The sequence below is a fragment of the Schistocerca serialis genome, chromosome 3 (genome assembly GCF_023864345.2).
Source record: "Schistocerca serialis cubense isolate TAMUIC-IGC-003099 chromosome 3, iqSchSeri2.2, whole genome shotgun sequence".
Taxonomy (NCBI): Eukaryota; Metazoa; Arthropoda; class Insecta; order Orthoptera; family Acrididae; genus Schistocerca; species Schistocerca serialis.
In genome coordinates this window covers 606,402,232-606,420,994 of record NC_064640.1, presented here as the reverse complement: position 1 = coordinate 606,420,994, position 18,763 = coordinate 606,402,232, and the positions used below count along the sequence as shown (strand labels likewise).

The window sequence follows — 18,763 nt, the reverse complement described above, 5'->3', positions numbered from 1 at the left end:
GATCAATAATTTTTGTGGCTATATACCAAACTTCTTTCTGAGACACTGACAGCTTAAACACTGAGTACAATATCTGCTCCAGTATTGTAGTTTTGTCACCCCTTAAAAGAGCACAATGGTCACTTTGGCATGCTGCAGATAGTGTAGAACTGGTACCAGGTGGTCATGCAATCCTCCTCCACTGATGGAAGTAATGACAGTGAAGTATTTCATTTGGAAGTGCACATGACCACACAGTGAATGAAGTTGCCCACTTTATTGTTGTATGCTGCTGTCTACAAGGAACAGTATACTACTTGCAGCTATGTAACATCACATTAAGAGCAATGGTCATAAGCTCTTAAGCAACAGGGGGACAAGAGCCAGTGTCACACTATGTCAATAACTGGTTTCAAACTCAACAGGAATTGCAGGTGTTAGTAAATTCTGGCCTGTCTCGATCAGTTCCAGTGCAAACACTGCAATGGAACTGACTAAAACAGACATTTGAAGCTGGGTACCTCGAAAAAAGTCACTATTGATAGTAGTCCTTAAACATGCACATCTTCAGCAGGGAAAATAACACAGAAACTACACAAACAGGAGGAGGAGATTAGTGTTTAATGCCCATCAACAATGAGATCATTAGAGACAGAACACAAGCCCAGATAAGGGAAGGATGGAGAAGGAAATCAGCTGTGTCCTTTCAAAGGAACCATCCTGGCATTTGCCTGAAGTAATTTAGGGAAGTCACAGAAAACCTAAATCAGGATGGCCAGGTGCAGGTTTGCACCAGCGTTCTCCTGAATTTGATCCAGTGTGCTAACTAGTGCGCCACCTCACTCAGTAGAAACTATATGGTAAATGACTGAACATTCGTAATGTGGTCCAACGACTCACAGTTTTCTCTCTTTTCAAATGATGCAAGTCACTGAGTGCATCAACAGCCCAATGACACATTCAACCTGCAATGTATGGAGTGTTAGTTCACCCCAGAGGTGGTTCAGTGATATTTTAGGTGTGTTTTCTGTCTCGTGACTTTCGGTTACCCATTCAGGTTACTGTAAACATGAACCAGTAGGTTTATTTCGACATTCTTGGTAACCGAGTGCTGCACTTTCTTCTACAGCTTCATGAAAAGTATGTTGTGGACACTATGGTCTTCCAAAATGACCTGGTTTGGCAAAAAACTCTACCAACCTCTCCGATATATATACTTCCAATTTCCAAGTTTTCATCAATATGTACACATCATCATTCATGTGCTACATTAATTGTTGCTATTATTCTATTTGTTGGACAGAACTGAATTTACAATGCTTTTTTTCTAAACTATGGGAGAGGCTATTTGCAAAAAAACACTTATTACTTTTTTGAAAAACATTGATGACACAATCACTGGCAGCATAACATCACGATGACATAGGTCAACCAATCACAGGCTAATTATTTCCATATGAGACCACCATATGACAGTCAACTGTTCATGATGCAGATGATTTTTTTTATTTCGACTTGACACAACAAGCATGTCAACAAAATGTTATACAAAATTTTCTCTCCTTTCAAAATAAATCAATATCCGGTTCTCAATTCTTTCCATTAATTCTGATTAAAAAATGTTGTTTGTAACATCATTAATCCCAGAAAACATCTTTTTTCCTAAAAGTTTTCTAAAAGTCTGTTATTGTCTACACAATCAAATGCCTTTGACAGATCACAAAAAATTACTATTGGTGATATTTAAGGCTCACAGTATTTGGTAAGCAAATGTATAAAGTGAGTTCTCAGTCAAGAGACCTTTATGAAATCCAAATCGTAATGAGCTAAGTACAGAACATTGTTTCTACTTACGTGTGATTTTACTCTTGAGTACATTAATGTATCAAATATATTATAAAAAGATATCTGTAATGAAACTGGACAGTTATTTGGATTTTTTCTGTTACCTTTCGTATAATGATGTTGAACAATGATGTATTTTAATCTGCTTGGAACAATTCCCTGTGCGAGTGATACATTACGTATATCTCATAGGATATGACACGACATTAAGTTATAACAACTCCTGAGAATTTTGTTCAAAATTCCAACATTATATGAGCTTTAGTTTTGGACAACTTTTAAAAGTCTGTAAATTTCAGTGAAGAATGTTTGTGCTACTTTTATTTGCTTATAGTTCAATGGAATGGCTTCTTAATATAAGGCTATAATGAAAGAGTAACTTGTTTTTAAAGCTATATATTTTCCAAAGTATTACATGTACAAATATGACTGATGCATGAATAGAACACCATTAACTCACAGATTTAACACTCTGCCTACCAGTTGGCCTTACGTGTGCAGTGCCTTGACAAAATGTGACAAAGATAGAAAAGACTTCTTGCATGTTAAAATATGTGAGATGTTTATCTGTTACAACAGTGCAAAATGCATTTAAAAGGAATTATGGAAAAGAACCACCATGTAGACAGATTGGCAATTTAGGAACACTAGTTGTCTCCGTAAACAGAAAAGTTCCGATCAACGAAGTGTGGCAGATGAACCGTGGTGAGGGTAAATCTGTAGCAGTCACAAAAAATGAACAGTCCACATAAGCCACAAACTTGGAATACCACAGCAAACTCTGCAGAAGATTTTGCGATGGTGGTTACATTTTAAACCATAAAATGTGAGCTCATACAAATATTAAAACCAGAAGATTATAGTCATCACCTTCAAGCACTTGAGGATGAACATTTCAACTCCAAGCTAATGTTCAGCAATAAAGCAACCTTCCATTTATCTGGAAGAGTTAGTCATTGCAATATGAGAGTATGGGCCACTGAACATCATCATGGGGTCATTTTTCTTCTGTAAGAAGACTGCCACAGGTACCTCTTACCTTGAAAATTTCAGTTGTGGTTGTTGCTACAACTGATATTATTGCTAATTCCAAGAATTACACCCCCCCCCCCCCCCCATTGGAGCAATGATATTCATTGTTACCTCAACAATGAAGTTCTGCATCACTGGATTGGGCATAGGGTAGATGGTGGTAAGCTCCAGGTGGGGTAAATACCTGCATCAAGTTTTTGAATTGCCTGCCATTGATTCAAGAATTGACTACCAAGCGGCAGGTTTGTTGTAACTTTTTGTTCCATGAAAGTTTGTCTCGGTAGTTCACTCCAGATATGAGAAAAGAGTAAGTCTGTTTTTTACTACTTACATGTACCTTCCCTTGGTGTTTTACTTGAACAGTGTACAGTGTATGCTTTTGAAAGGAAGAATCAACAAATAACTCACTGACATTACTGCTTTTAAGATTGACTTTCACGAAAAAATAATAATTCCTGTTTGTCCACATAATAAACACAGCGCATTCCACAGAAAATGGGAAAATGGGTCAAATCCTCACAGGTATTTTGGCGTAAATCCCCACAGCTCCAACAGTGTGAAATTAACTCATCTGAAGATATAATTTTGCTGTTTGAAATAAAGATTAAGGAAAAAGGTTGTGGCAAAGTATTAAAATGTTGACTCCAATAAAGAATTTGCAAGGTGGTAACATATATGGGCCATGCACTGGGAATGCAAGGCTCACATCAATTTCCACTTTGCATTTTTGAATAATTAATTAGGTCAGTAATGACAAGTAGCAGCACTGGTGTGAACAAATTTGCAGTTCATCACTCCATACCAACAGATGTGGCTAATGGATGAGAAATGAGAATACACTACATTGCATTAAGTGCACATAATTTTTGTGGACAGAGTTTCATGTGGGATTTTACTCAGGGAGCTGGTGGTGTGAAGCCAGCAGCGTGTTAGCCCAAAGGTCGAATTTTAAAACCTGCAGCACCACAGGAGGTGCTGGCCCCACCAGGCTAGTCTCCAGCGGCAAGGCTTTGACGCCGTCGATAGGCAGGGGGCATTTCCGGCAGCACACTGCAAGGCAAGCAGAATGTCTCCCCAAACTGAATAATGCAGGGAGATGCTGTTTCCCCTCAGTCGTGTCACCCTGAGTTCACAAAAGCATCGCGAACAACATTGCCAGCAAGGAATGTACCTCCACAAATCCCCCTACTCTGTATTTTTTGAGTGTGGGGCAGAGGAACAGAATGTGTCCATTTAGACGCTGGTGCCAAGGTCGCACCTGAAAGTATTTCAGACAAGTGGCAACTCCAACTAGTGACCGCAACTGGCCAGGTCGATTTGACACACGCAGTGTTTGGGACTAGCACTCATTGGTGCAAAATTTGTTAAAAAGTTGTGACTGGACAGCCACAGCAACAGAGCCACAAGACACACTAGATTTTGGTAGAAATGACACTATCATATCGGCGTCGGTCCGATAAGGGTGCAGTACTCTGCACCATGCGATACGGAGTAATTGCGGAGTAGTTGCATACCTTATCCAAAACTCCAGATAATTTCGCAGAATTGTGTCATATACATGTGTCACTGTGGCTGCAGCAACATCACACCTGATTGGCATAACAACATAATGAGAACAGCCGCCTGGGGACCCTGTCATAAAGCAGAAGAGCAGAATAGGTAATATACGCAACTCCGGCTGTAGCACTATCAGTCTTGCAGCCTTTACAGAAGTTAATCGGGTGGCTGTTGACCCACTGAGCATTGCAGCACATTCTCGCATTATTTTTGTGATTAGATACTGATGGAAAGTATGTGATCTAGAATCTTATGCTCTCATTCAGTTAAGGGGAAGTGCCAATCCGCATTGCTACATTTTATAGTTGTATATTTATGTTATTCTCCTCTCTCTCTTTATTAAGATGTTAATCTGTTCATATTCAAGAGGCATCACATCACTAATGCAATTTATGAGTATGTCTATATCTCAAATGCAATAAATCTGATTATCTTTCTCAATCTTTCAGACTACATACATTGAAGCACCCAAGAAACTGTTATTGGCATGTGTATTCAAATACAGAGATATGTGAACAGGCAGAATACAGCACTGCTGTCAGCAACGCCTACATAAAACAAGAAATGTCTGGTGCAGTTGTTAGATCAGTTACTACTGCTACAATGGCAGGTTATCGGGATTTAAGCGAGTTTGAACATAGTATTATAGTCAGAAAATGAGCGATGGGACACGATATCTCCAAGGTAGCAATGAAGTGGGGATTTTCCCATACAATCATTCCACGAGTGTACCATGAATGTCAGGAATCCAGTAAAACCTCAAATCTCTGACACTGCTGCGGCCAGAAAAAGATCCTGTAAGAATGGGACCAACAATGGCTGAAGAGAATCATTCAATGTGACAAAAGTGCAACCCTTCCGCAAACTGCTGCAGATTTCAATGCTGGGTCATCAACAAGTGTCAGCATGCAAACAATTCAACAACCCATCATCAATATGGGCTTTTGGAGCCAAAGGCTCACTCGTGTACCTTTGATGACTGCATGGCACAAAGCTTTACGCCTCGCCTGGGCCTGTCTACACTGAAATTGTACTGTTGATGACTGTAAACATGTTGCCTGGTCGGACAAGTCTCATTTCAAATTGTATTGAGCTGACGGACGTGTACGGTTATGGAGACAACGTCACCTATCCATGGATCCTGCATGTCAGCAGGGGACTGTTCAAGCTGGTGGAGGTTCTGTAATGGTGTGAGGCATGTACAGCTGGAGTGATATGGGATCCCTGATACATCTAGATATGACTCTGACACGTGACACATATGTAAGCATCCTGTCTGATCACCTGCATCCATTCATGTCCATTGTGCATTCCAAAGGACTTGGGCAATTCCAGAAGGACAATGTAACACTCCACAGGTCCATAATTGCTGCAGAGTGGCTCCAGGAACACACTTCTGAGTTTAAATGCTACCGCTGGCCACCAAACTCCCGAGACATGAACATTACTGAGCATATCTGAGTTGCCTTGCAACGTGCTGTTCAGAAGAGACCTCCACCCCAATGTACTCTTACGGATTTATGAACAACACTACAGGTTTCATGGTGTCAGTTCCCTCCAGCTCTACTTCGGACATTAGTCGATTCCATGTCACGTTTTGTTCAGGAACTTGTGTGTGCTCACTGGGGCCCTACAGAATATTAGGCATGTGTACAAGTTTCTTTGGCTCTTCAGTGTATATTGACACACCAACCCTATGCTACAACCCAGTCAAAAATGTTGGTGGGGTTAACCTGATGTTAATAATTTACATGCATCACTACTTTCTAAGAGGCAATGACCTCATCAAATACAATTGTTCAACAGAGGCATATATTGCATATTCAGATGTCATTAAGTGCATAATAATCGCATTTGGGGAATTTATAATAGAATCCCGAGTTCAGTAAACAGTTCATTTGCATATCACCTCATGGTAGCAAAGGAAACTCTGAGGTTGCTTCCCATAATTGGTGACCCTGCTTTTAAATATGTAATCTGAAATCTTCTGATACAAAAACAAGGTACTGACATTTGTTCATGTTTTGATATTTTCGAATAGATTTTTTTTCTCGCAGTGTCACTCAGCACAAAGGTACAAAAATGGTTCAAATGGCTCTGAGCACTATGAGACTTAACATCTGAGGTCATCAATCCCCTAGAACTTAGAACTACTTAAACCTAACTAACCTAAGGACATCACACACATCCATGCCCGAGGCAGGATTCGAACCTGCGACCATAGCGGTCGCGCGGTTCCAGAATGAAGCGTCTAGAACCGCGTGGCCACACTGGCCGGCACACAAAGGTAGTTTCTTATAACTGGCCGATTGAATATTTGTGTTACCTTAACAGCTTGTGTGAATTTCCTAATCTGATGTGTTTACTTTCACAGGAATTGCCTCCTGCGGTAACAGTTCAGTTCTTATGACTTCTGCATCACATCAAGGAAAACATGCACTGGCACAACTGGGTTGCATCATTAATATCCAAGTTGTATTGGATATAGGAGCGCATAGTCAGGTTGTTTAATGTATTTTTATGTTAATACAGTCAGTCCCACTGTTACGCACCTCTCACATCTTGTAATGGCCATCAGTTTTTAATGCTGACGCGGAGCTGTGGTAGACTTCTTATGCACTGAAATCAATCCTTTCGTTGGGAATGCGGTTCATGGGGGCAGCCAGCCCATGTCACAGAACTGCTGTACAGCTCCCCCCATCTCCTGGCGTTCCCACAGGCTTGCCGTGGGCCAGTGACCCATTTCCTGGCAGCGTGCTGGAGAATTCCGTCCTTGCATCACAGGACACCACAGGCGGTCTACACTTGGGCCAAAGGCCTCCCAGACTTGCTGACAGGCAGCACTCGCATTCACACATAGCACCACCTAACCCTTTTGCCCAGCCGCCGCAGATGTTTTGCAGTTGTTCCACTCTGACATTTAGACGCACTTTAGTCTTACTTGAATTGTTAGAGAACACTCATGTTCATCACAATCATACATCAGTGATTCTATGTGATCTTTAAGGAGGTACAACAGGTCCACTCTGTATTATAATATCTTTCTAATTAATCAATACTGAATTGTTCTTATTATTATTGAATCGCCAAAGTTTCACTTGTGTATCATCGGTTTCATTGTATCCATCTCTTAACTTAAAACTGTGGTGTCACCGCCAGACACCACACTTGCTAGGTGGTAGCTTAAATCGGCCGCGGTCCATTTAGTACATGTCGGACCCGCGTGTCGCCACTGTGTAATCGCAGACCTAGCGCCACCACCAAGGCAGGTCTCGTGATACGAGAGAGCACTCGCCCCAGTTGTACGAGAACCTAGCTACCGCCCAGTTGTACGAGAACCTAGCTACCGCCCAGTTGTACGAGAACCTAGCTACCGACCAGATGTACGAAGCCTTTCTCTCTCATTAGCCGAGAGACAGAATAGCCATCAGCTAAGTTAATGGCTACGAACTAGCAAGGCGCCATTAGCCATACAGTGATTGTACTTAAAGTCTCCTGTGTATCGTCAAGATCGATGTACCACAATGATATTAAAGATAAGTATTAATCAAGCTACGTACTTTTCTTCTTAACATTAATAACGTAGCCTGTTCCGGTACTTCACGCCCGTCTGCGTTAGTCTAGCTTGCCTTTTCAGCCATCTCAACTTCTCGGTGTCGGCCCAGCTACCGACACAACATTGGCGACGATTTAAAGTGTTCTTTCTGATTGCTTACATTTAATTGTGTCATGGCTTCGCCACATTCTCCAGATGTACTGTCCGAATTTTATCGCTTGCAGAATCAGCAGACGCAGGCGTTACTGGATGCCCTTGGACAGCTCGTCCAGGGTCAACGTACCATTCAAACCAATGCGGCCGCCGCCGCTTCTTCGCTACCGCTGCCACTAAACGCTGTTGCACCTCCCTTTCGACCATACGTGGCAGCCGATGAGACCTGGCACGAGTGGTCTCGCCAGTTCAACTTTCATCTAGCAGCCTACAGAATTCAAGGTAAAGAGCGGCAGCCGTTTTTGCTTTCTTGCGTCGGTGTGTCCACATACCGTGTGATAGTGAAATTGTTTCCCCGACGCGACGTAGCAACTCTGTCCTACGAGGAAATTTTGTCTGCATTAGATGCCTATTTCAAAGAAACAGTTAATGTGGTTGCAAAACGGTATACGTTCTTTCGTACAAAACGTACGGCCGGTCAAACTCATAGGGAGTGGGTAGCAACATTGCAAGGACTTACTAGGGACTGTGCCTTTCAATGTGGCTGTGGTCTTTCTTATTCAGATACAATGGTGCGTGATGCTATTGCACAGAACGTTTCTGATGTTCGCATACGGGAGCAAATTTTGAAACTAGTTAATCCCTCCCTTCAACAAGTGATAGACATATTGGATAGACAGGACACACTTGACTGTGCTCAGGAATCTTTTGAAACTTCGCCAGCCGTGTGTAACATTAACCGGCCCGCTGAACGCGCTGCGCGGCCCGGTAACCGGGCCTTGCGCACGTCGACACAGCGGCCGCCGCGTGCTAAGCCAGGTGTGCCGCGCCAGCACACAAATGCAGTGAAATCATGCCCGCGGTGTGCTACTAGACATTCGCGTGAACATTGCCCGTCACGCCAAGCTATTTGCTTTTTCTGCAATAAGAAAGGACATGTTCAAAGTGTTTGCCAGAAAAAGCTCAGATCAGACAATCACAATCATTCCAGGCCCTTTGCTTCGCGCCGGAATCGAACCAAGGACACTCAGGCTCGTGGACCTTCGCCTATGGACATTCATGTCGTTAATTCCACTTCGTCCAGTGACACTTTCTCTAACAGTAACTGTGTTCGTCCCACAAAAACTGTGCGTCGACGTCGCCGGAAATCACGTCAATTAGCAAGTGATTCTGTACCAGTGTCTGTTCCAATTGCACAAAACAGTCGCTCTTGTCGTCAGCAGAACAATAAACTTTTTGTGGACTTAGACTTTGAAGGCAAAGTGATACCATTCCAGCTCGATACCGGAGCTGCAGTTTCATTGCTCAATCACGACACGTACAAACAACTGGGCAAACCTCCGTTGCGTTCCGCAAATGTTAAGCTAACTACATATTCCGGACAGAAAATTCCTGTGTTAGGACAGTGCAGCCTTCTTGCAACATACAAGGGACAAACAAAACTTGTGTCATTTTACGTTCTTCGTTCTTCTTCTGCAGTGAATTTGTTTGGTCTCGATTTATTTCCGTTGTTTAACATGTCTATTGTAAATCAGGTCCTCTCAGTGAATCAAACTGTGCCTTCAGACAGTGTTTCTAGTGTATGTGAAGAATTTGCAGACATTTTTGCACCGGGCTTAGGTTGCGCTAATAACTATGCAGCACATTTGGAACTGGAAGGAAACGCGCAACCGGAATTTTTCCGAGCGCGCAATGTTCCCCACGCATTGCGTCAGGAGGTCGCAAGACCATTGCACAATGTAGAATCACAAGGTGTGAGTGAATGTGCGCAATGCCTCTTTCATTTCAGCTCCGCTTCATCGCTTACGCCGTACAGGTGTTCCGTTTCTCTTGACGACGGAATGCGAACGCGCCTTTCGCCAGTTGAAATCGGCGTTGCTTTCTAATACTTGCCTTACGCCATTCGATCCCCAGAAACCCCTTTTGTTGATGGTAGATGCATCGGATTTCGGGATCGGTGCTGTGCTTGCGCACAAAGTTGGCTCCATTGATCGCCCCATTGCCTTTGCGTCCAAATTGCTCTCGTCTGCGCAAAGAAATTATTCACAGATAGAGAAAGAAGCTTTGGCTCTCGTGTTTGGTGTTACTAAGTTCCATGATTTCTTGTATAGTCGTCACTTTACCATCATCACAGACCACAAACCTTTGACATCGCTTTTTCATCCGACCAAGCCTGTACCTCCACGTACAGCGCAGAAATTCATTCGCTGGTCTATTTTCCTCTCGCAGTACCGCTACGATATCTTGTATCGGTCCACTGCTAAGCACGGAACCGCCGATGCGTTGTCCCGTTTGCCTGTTGCTGAGGATAAAGCATTCGATTCTTCCGAACTTGCTTGCATGTTCATTGATTCGGAAACCGATGAAGTGGTCGAATCGTTTCCGATTGATTTTCGTCGTGTCGCTACAGCCACAGCTGCTGACCCTGTCCTTGCTACTGTTTTACGTTTTGTTGCTACGCAATGGCCTTTGTCAAAGTCTCGGATCAAGGATCCGTTGGTTCGCCGATTTTTTGCTCACAAGGAGAGACTTTTTGTTCGACGTGGTGTTTTGTTGTTGCGTTCTGATAATGATCAGTCCAGAGTCGTGGTCCCACGTTCGTTACAGTCCTCTGTTTTACGGCTTCTTCACCAAGGACATTGGGGTATAGTGCGAACGAAACAACTTGCTCGTCAGCACTGTACTTGGTTCGGAATCGATGCTGCGATTACGAATATGTGTTCTTCGTGCCCGGCGTGTGCCGAACAACAGTCCGCACCGCCGCGGAAAGTCTTTGCGTGGCCAAAAGCCACTTCCCCTTGGCAACGCTTGCGCATTGATTTTGCTGGTCCATTCTGGAATGCTCGATGGTTGGTTCTGGTCGACGCCTTCAGTAATTTTCCTTTTGTTGTCCGGATGTCTTCCACGACGTCCTCCGCCACCATCCAAGCGTTGTCTGCTATCTTTTGCATTGAAGGTCTTCCGCAGACTATTGTTTCCGACAATGGCCCGCAATTCATGTCCGCAGAATTTCAGTCATTCTGCCAGGCCAATGGTATTCAACATCTGACATCCGCACCGTTTTCGCCTCAGTCCAACGGTGCCGCTGAACGATTGGTCCGGACTTTCAAGTCACAGATGTTGAAATTGAAAGAGTCGCATTCTCGGGAGGACGCATTGTTGCTCTTTTTGTCTTCGTATCGCTCTCAGCCCCGAGATGGTCGCTCGCCGGCTGAGTTGCTCCACGGTCGTCCTCATCGCACCTTGATGTCTTTGCTGCATCCGCCGCATCAGGTTCCTGTGCAGCGGCAGACTCCTGCTTTTGCTCCAGGCGACGTTGTATTTTATCGCAACTATCGAGGTTTACGGCGTTGGCTCGCAGGGCGCATTCTTCGCTGCCTCGGCCGCGCGATGTATTTGGTTTTGGGGGCCTCTGGTGAGGTGCGTCGGCATCTCAATCAGCTGCGCCTCTGTCGTCGCTCGGGTTCTGCCGCTCCCCGTCTGCTTTCAGCGACGGTGCCGTCCGGTCAGCGCCCTGGGGACCCATCTACTGGCTCGCCTCATCCCCAGGTGTTACCGACGATGCCTTCCATTTTGCCCCATGGCGACGCGCCGCCGCCGCCGCCGCCGCAGCAGCAGCAGCCGCCGCCGCCGCCGCCGCTTGTTCTCCCGCCGGCGCCGCCCGCATTCGACGCTTCGTTGCAGCTGCCAAGCGCCTCCCAGGGTCACGCGCCGCCGATCGCTTCCCGTGACCAGCTGTCCTCCGCCATGGAACTCCCGCCCGCTCCGGACCACATGACGTCATCGCGCGTCGGCTACCCCGACGCAATGGAGGTTGATCCTTCGGTCCCTCCTGTCTCTTTACGGGCGCATACACCGCATGTTGACGTGCACCCTGGACTAGTTTTTCAGGCGTTTCCTAGCTCCCCTCGGACCGCATGGCCGGGTGCGGGTGGCACAGCCTCGCCTGTTGTTAGGCTCCCCACCTCATCGCATACGTCAACATGTGGTCCTCCCCACGGCGGGCGGAAGCCTTATCACACGACTGTTCGCCGATTTGCGGGGGAGGAATGTGGTGTCACCGCCAGACACCACACTTGCTAGGTGGTAGCTTAAATCGGCCGCGGTCCATTTAGTACATGTCGGACCTGCGTGTCGCCACTGTGTAATCGCAGACCTAGCGCCACCACCAAGGCAGGTCTCGTGATACGAGAGAGCACTCGCCCCAGTTGTACGAGAACCTAGCTACCGCCCAGTTGTACGAGAACCTAGCTACCGCCCAGTTGTACGAGAACCTAGCTACCGACCAGATGTACGAAGCCTTTCTCTCTCATTAGCCGAGAGACAGAATAGCCATCAGCTAAGTTAATGGCTACGAACTAGCAAGGCGCCATTAGCCATACAGTGATTGTACTTAAAGTCTCCTGTGTATCGTCAAGATCGATGTACCACAATGATATTAAAGATAAGTATTAATCAAGCTACGTACTTTTCTTCTTAACATTAATAACGTAGCCTGTTCCAGTACTTCACGCCCGTCTGCGTTAGTCTAGCTTGCCTTTTCAGCCATCTCAACTTCTCGGTGTCGGCCCAGCTACCGACACAACAAAAACCAAATATGTAATTTAATGATTAGACATTACACACATTTGTTTGACTGCCCATGTCTACCTTATCCTAATTTGTACCTATATCTGTATCGTAACTTTGGGGTGTGCATTCACATAGTTCTAGCACAGTCAATTCCATTTATGGATTTTTAAATGTTTGCATGTCAAATGGAACTTCCGTGTTGGTTGTCATTATTTTGTGTTTGTTTCATTAAACTTAGGATTTCTCATCTACCTCAGATATTAATTCTTAAGGCTCCCTCACTAAAACTAGAGTCATGGATGATATTATATTCTTCATTGCATGACCACTATTTTCTTTCCATAATCCTCTCATGCCAAATTAATTATTATTATTATAACTTATTTATGATAAATGTCAATATGTTTACACATCTCATCAGACAATGTGTCCCTTTACATCACCCTCAATGGCAAGAGAGATGAGCCCTATGGCCGCCCTTTATCCCTATACAGACATCATCACTGCACATTAATATATTCACTTTTGTATGTAGTCCACTTGTGTTTCATCTAAATTTGTGCATACATGTTACACTATGCGGATGAGCATCCAATCTTTTCTCTTTGATTTATGTTTGACATTTGTCCCAATTACCACATATGTAAGCCACTCACGCAGAATTTTACTGGGTCTGTACACAGTTTAGAGTAAGATAGGTGTTGTACTAACAAAGTACACCATTTACTAGGTACATACATAGCTTAGCCCCAGTCATCGAACTTTCAGTTTACTCTACTAATCCTCCTTTTGTGAAGAAGAAAAGTATTATTGCAGTAGTAGTAGTAGTAGTAGTAGTAGTAGTATCAGAAGCAGCAGCAGTAGTAGGATAGATAAGGTGTATGCAAGGTGTAGGCAAACACAGGAGGAGCTGGGCAGAGTTTGCAAACAGCTGAAGATGGTTACAGTCAGCCATCTGCAAGTTGCAGCCTCATAGTACGGGGGAAGCAGAGAAACCAGTGTGTTGCATGTGGCACTGTTGAGGCCCCTTCCATCGTACCTGATGTGGAGGTTCAGCACTCACTGCAGGGTGAGTTGCAGTTTGTTACACCATCGCGTAGCTCAAACTGGAGAGTCAATATGGAGGCTGGCTGTCTGATCTCACCCATTCACTCTGCATGGAGAGGTGGCTGCTCCTTCAACAGGGTACAAGCAGGCACATGGGCAGAGGAGTTTAGTAGTTATCAGGAGCTCCAAAGTTAGGTGCGTTATGGAACCCCTTAGGGAAGCAGGGTCCAGGGCTGGAAAGAATTCCAATGTGCACTTGGTGCCTCCGTAGGGCCTCATCAGAGATATGGAGGTGGCCCTACCTGTGCCTATCAAGGATGCAGTGAGCCATAGATCACAAGTCGTTGCTCCTGTAGACACCAAAATGAAACCTGTCATTTGGGTTCTGAGGAAATCCTCAGACCCTATGGGTAGCTGGTGGAAGTGGTGAAGACTGCAGGCCTCGCTTGCAGGGTGCAAGCAGAACTCAGAATTAGCAGCGTCGTACCCAGAGCCCATTGGAGTCCTTTCAAGTCTGCAGCGGAGCGTTAAGTGGTGGGTGTCAAAGAGAGATTCCTTCAATGCCGTGACAGTTATAGTTGCAGATTTCTGGACCTGTGTTATGAAGTGGAGAGTTGTAGGATACCACTCAACAGGTCACGCATGCACTACACAACGAAAGCGGCTACTCAGGTAGTGGAGTACTTGTGGACTGAACACTTGATGAACACTTGCCAAATGATACACACAGAGTGAAATCAGATCGCATACAAAGTAGACACACTTGGACTGACAAAATTGTAACTTAACTGGCAAAATATTCATAACAAATTTCCTGAACTTACTGCCTTCCAGGAAAGTTGTCACACTCAAATCATTCTCGGAATCAATAGCTAGCTGAAACCTGAAGCACAAAGCCTCTAAAGACATGGAACAATAATTGGAAAAGACGGATTAAGTACAATAGGAGGGGGAGTGTTTATTGCTGTCAACAAAAATATTTTGTCTATCAAAGACAAAACTGAGACTGGCAGTGAAGTTATCTGAACATGAGTAGCCAGCATAGCTGAGCTAAAGTTAATTATCGGATGTTCTTATTTGTCATCTGATTCTGCTGCTACAGTCATAGAATCATTAAAGGAAAGTCTATGCTCAATAGTGCAGAAATATCCAGATCATGCAGTACTAGTTGGAGGTGATTTTAATCTACTGAGTATAGACTGGGAAGCCCATGGATTCATCGGAAGTCTATGGATTCACTGCACATGATCTGGACCCTCTTATGAAGTACTTTTGAATATGTTTTCGGAAAAACTGCCTTGAAAATTTAGGTAGACAACCCAAACGCAATGGATATATTTTATACCTTGTAGCTACAAAGAGGCCTGATCTTATCGACAGTGTTAGTATACAGACAGGGATTAGTGATTATGTCATCATAGCGACAATGGTTACTAAAGTTAATAAATCCATCAAGAAGACTGGGAGAATATTTATGCTAGAAAAAGCAGATAAGTAGTTTTTTGCATCACACTTATACAATGAATGGACGTCATTTAATTCCATATGACGGATATAGTGGAGTTAGGGGTGAAATTTAAACTGATTGCAAAGTGCAGTCTGCAGACAACATGCCAAGTAAGTGGATTAAGGATGAAAAAGACCCCCATGGTTTAATGATAAAATTCAGAAAATGCTGAGGAAACACAGAAACTTGCACTCTCAGTTCAAAAAAGAACATGTAAATGTCGACAGGCAGAAGTTGGTAGAAATTCATGCGTCTGTAAGAAGATCTATGCAAGAAGCATACAAGAAATCCACCTTCATACCATAGTGAGAGATTTTGCTCAGAACCCAAGAAAATTCTGGTCATACATAACATCACTCAGGGGGTCTAAAGTTTCTCTCCAATCACTCATCAATGGGTATGCGTTGGCAATAGAAGATAGAAAAACAAAATCTGAAGTTTTAAATTTCACGTTTAAGGAATCATCCACGCATGAGCATCGTACAAACATACCATCATTTGACAGTCGTATAGACTCCTGCAGGAAGAACGTGGAAACAGGCATCTGTGGGATACAGAAGCAACTGAAAGTGTTGAAACCAAAGTAGTTGCCAGGTCCAGATGGAATCCCAATTCGGTTTAACACAGAGTACTCTGCGGCACTGGGCACTTACTTAGCTTGCATACATTGCAAATCTCTGATCTAGTGCAAAGTCCAAAGTGACTGGAAAAAAGTGCTGATGACTCCTGTATACAGGAAAATTAAAAGATCAGATTCACATAATTACAGATCAATATCCTTAAAATCAGTTTGCTGCAGAATTCATGACCCCATTCTGAGTTGATATATAACAATTTTTTTTTTTATTTTTTTTTTTTTATTGAGACAGAAAAGCTTCTGTCCACAATCAACACAGATTTAGAAAGCATCACTCATGTGAAACTAACTTATCCTTTTCACATATGATATCCTATGAACTGTGGATCGAGAGCACCAGGTAGATTTTATATTCCTAGATTTCCAGAGCATGCAGCATGCAAGCATGCAGCTTTACTGTATGGTTAAATGATGATGGCGTCCTCTTGGGTAAAATATTTCGGAGGTAAAATAGTCCCCCATTCGGATCTCTGGGCGGGGACTACTCAAGAGGATGTCGTTATCAGGAGAAAGAAAACTGGCATTCTACGGATCGGAGTGTGGAATGTCAGATCCCTTAATCGGGCAGGTAGGTTAGAAAATTTAAAAAGGGAAATGGATAGGTTAAAGTTAGATATAGTGGGAATTAGTGAAGTTCGGTGGCAGGAGGAACAAGACTTCTGGTCAGGTGAATACAGGGTTATAAATACAAAATCAAATAGGGGTAGTGCAGGAGTAGGTTTAATAATGAATCAAAAAATAGGAGTGCGGGTAAGCTACTACAAACAGCATAGTGAACGTATTATAGTGGCCAAGATAGACACGAAGCCCATGCCTGCAACAGTAGTACAAGTTTATATGCCAATTAGCTCTGCAGATGACGAAGAAATTGAAGAAATGTATGATGAGATAAAAGAAATTATTCAGGTAGTGAAGGGAGATGAAAATTTAATAGTCATGGGTGACTGGAATTCGACAGTAGGAAAAGGGAGAGAAGGAAACATAGTAGGTGAATATGGATTGGGGCTAAGAAATGAAAGAGGAAGCCATCTAGTAGAATTTTGCACAGAGCATAACTTAATCATAGCTAACACTTGGTTCAAGAATCATAAAAGGAGGTTGTATACATGGAAGAATCCTGGAGATACTGAAAGGTGTCAGATAGATTATATAATGTAAAACAGAGATTTAGGAACCAGGTTTTAAATTGTAGGACATTTCCAGGGGCAGATGTGGACTCTGACCACAATCTATTGGTTACGAACTGTAGATTAAAACTGAAGAAATTGCAAAAAGTTGTGAATTTGAGGATATGGGACCTGGATAAACTGACTAAACCAGAGGTTGTACAGAGTTTCAGGGTCAGCGTAAGGGAACAATTGACAGGAATGGGGGAAAGAAATACAGTAGAAGATGAATGGGTAGCTCTGAGGGATGAAGTAGTGAAGGCAGCAGAGCATCAAGTAGGTATAAAGACGAGGGCTAGTAGAAATCCTTGGGAAACAGAAGAGATACTGAATTTAACTGATGAAAGGAGAAAATACAAAAATTCAGTAAATGAAGCAGGCAAAAAGGAATACAAACGTCTCAAAAATGAGATCGACAGGAAGTGCAAAACGGCTAAGCAGGGATGGCTAGAGGACAAATGTAAGGATATAGAGGCTTATCTCACTAGAGGTAAGATAGATACCGCCTACAGGAAAATTGAAGAGACCTTTGGAGAAAAGAGAGCCACTTGTATGAATATCAAGAGCTCAGATGGAAACCCAGTTCTAAGCAAAGAGGGAAAGCAGAAAGGTGGAAGGAGTATATAGAGGGTCTATACAAGGGCGATGTACTTGAGGACAATATTATGGAAATGGAAGAGGATGTAGATGAAGATGAAATGGGAGATACGATACTGCGTGAAGAGTTTGACAGAGCACTGAAAGACCTGAGTCGAAACAAGGCCCCAGGAGTAGACAACATTCAATTAGAACTACTGACGGCCTTGGGAGAGCCAGTCCTGACAAAACTCTACCATCCGGTGAGCAAGATGTATGATACAGGCGAAATACACGCAGACTTCAAGAAGAATATAATAATTCCAATCCCAAAGAAAGCAGGTGTTGACAGATGTGAAAATTACCGAACTATCAGTTCAATAAGCCACAGCTGCAAAATACTAACATGAATTATTTACAGACGAATAGAAAAACTGGTAGAAGCCAACCTCGGGGAAGATCAGTTTATATTCCCTAGAAATGTTGGAACAAGTGAGGCAATACTGACCTTACGACTTGTCTTAGAAGAAAGATAAAGGAAAGGCAAACCTACGTTTCTAGCATTTGTAGACTTGGAGAAACCTTTTGACAATGTTGACTGGAATGCTCTCTTTCAAATTCTAAAGGTGGCAGGGGTAAAATACAGGGAGGGAAAGTCTATTTACAATTTGTACAGAAACCAGATGGCAGTTATAAGAGTCGAGGGGGCATGAAAGGGAAGCAGTGGTTGGGAAGGGAGTGAGACAGGGTTGTAGCCTCTCCCTGATGTTATTCAATCTGTATATTGAGCAAGCAGTAAAGGAAACAAAAGAAAAATTTGCAGAAGGTATTAAAATCCAGGGAGAAGAAATAAAAACTCTGAGGTTCGCCGATGACATTATAATTCTGTCAGAGACAGCAAAGGACTTGGAAGAGCAGTTGAACGGAATGGACAGTGTCTTGAAAGGAGGATATAAGATGAACATCAACAAAAGCAAAACGAGGATAATGGAATGTAGTAGAATTATGTCAGGTGATGCTGAGGGAATTAGATTAGGAAATGAGACACTTAAAGTAGTAAAGGAGTTTTGCTATTTGGGGAGCAAAATAACTGATGATGATCGAAGTAGAGAGGATATAAAATGTAGACTGGCAAT

The 18,763-nt window shown here is 43.4% G+C and overlaps 1 protein-coding gene across 5 annotated transcripts in view; it reads right to left on the bottom strand.

Moving 5' to 3' along the window:
- The window catches only part of LOC126470490 (histone-lysine N-methyltransferase EHMT2), a 279,877-nt gene that overhangs the window by 59,473 nt on the left and 201,641 nt on the right, over positions 1 to 18,763 (bottom strand). The window lies entirely within an intron of this gene.